The sequence below is a fragment of the Penaeus monodon genome, chromosome 31 (genome assembly GCF_015228065.2).
Source record: "Penaeus monodon isolate SGIC_2016 chromosome 31, NSTDA_Pmon_1, whole genome shotgun sequence".
Taxonomy (NCBI): domain Eukaryota; kingdom Metazoa; phylum Arthropoda; class Malacostraca; order Decapoda; family Penaeidae; genus Penaeus; species Penaeus monodon.
The window spans coordinates 7,749,657-7,751,039 of record NC_051416.1 but is presented as its reverse complement, the minus strand read 5'-3'; the positions used below and the strand labels follow the sequence as shown (position 1 = coordinate 7,751,039).

The 1,383-nt window shown below is 44.4% G+C and overlaps 1 protein-coding gene across 2 annotated transcripts in view; it reads right to left on the bottom strand.

The window, feature by feature from the left end:
* Window positions 1-1,383, bottom strand: part of LOC119593025 (cadherin-99C-like) — a 76,147-nt gene that overhangs the window by 21,569 nt on the left and 53,195 nt on the right. The window lies entirely within an intron of this gene.

Genomic DNA, 1,383 nt, shown 5'->3' with positions numbered 1-1,383 from the left:
CTGTTAGTATAAAGACACCTGACAGATGGATGTAAACACAGATATCAAATATTTAATACGAAAATACGAGAATATCTAACGACCACATTCACTGCCACGCTAGAACTCTGGTCCTTGATTATTACGTCACTATTTAAACAGGTTAGTTTAGCTCTTGGCAAACATTTATTGCTAGGCATTTTTGACTTTAGAAATAAGCTTCCTTTCCCTTTAATAATCTGCCTTTTTTAATGACTGTTTCATTTCTTATTCCTTTTAGGAACCATATGGCTATGTTCGCCCCAAATTCACGTAACCTGATATTCCTCTCTTTCTGTATATCCCAGACTTCGTTTATTCCCTCATCCCTTCTCTTTCTCTCATGCAGTAATTTCCTCTTTCACTTGCCCCCCCCCCTCCCCAGCTTTCTCCCGGTCCCCCGCCCCTTCGGCCGCGTCGGGCGGTGGCGGTCACAGAACGGTTAGTTGCTCGGGGCGCAAGACACCGGAAATGGCCGCACAGGAGCGTGGGCGTCGAAGTTCGAGGGAAGCGCTTCTGCAGTTACTTCAAGGCGGCTCCAAGTCTTAGCCTTAGCCCCAATTTCACTCAATAACTTCGGCACAGAGCTGGTATTTTCCTGAATGCTCCATTTTTTCAAATTCTCCAGTGTATCTTAAATATTCATGAGCCTTTTAAAATGTTCCCATAAGCTTTCCCGTTACAGATGATAATTGCTCGATATGCCTAATACTGTAAAGTAATGGTCAGCGTAACCGCACGGTATGAGGCCACGCTAGACTCGCACACAGCTTAATGGCACCATATTTTCTCCTGCAATTCAATCCATACCAGGATTCACCTATTCATGTCTCGTCACAACAGAAAGCACCTGCTGATATCACAGTTCAAAAGCACTGCCTCGGTCTTGTCTCATTCTGTGAACGAATAATTGGCAATGTCTATAACACAACGCATTGATGTATGAACTGATAGCACAGTGACAACCTGTTGATGCCAAGCTGATGGCTCGTACCCAGGCACAAACGCTGGAGCAGGAATGAAGTCACCAGCATTCCGGGCAGTCCTCTCACGCGAGCACGAGGTTCCAAGTGAACCACGAACGGAGCAACACAACCAATTCAGACTGCTAAAGGGCTAAGATTCTAAACCAAAAGATGCTGAGTTGGCGAAGGGCACCGAAAAGGGATTACCAAGCAGGCCATTTAACCTTTGCTCCCGAGAGATAGAAAGTGTTGCGAAGAAAAGAATGTGGCAAATATACCCAAACATATCTGAACCCAGCTTGCCAATTAATCCAGTAAAGTTTTCAGGAACACTATATTAAATGACGGCGAAAATCAGTAACAGCTGTGTTAATATAAATGCAGCTTGTATTCTTTCATC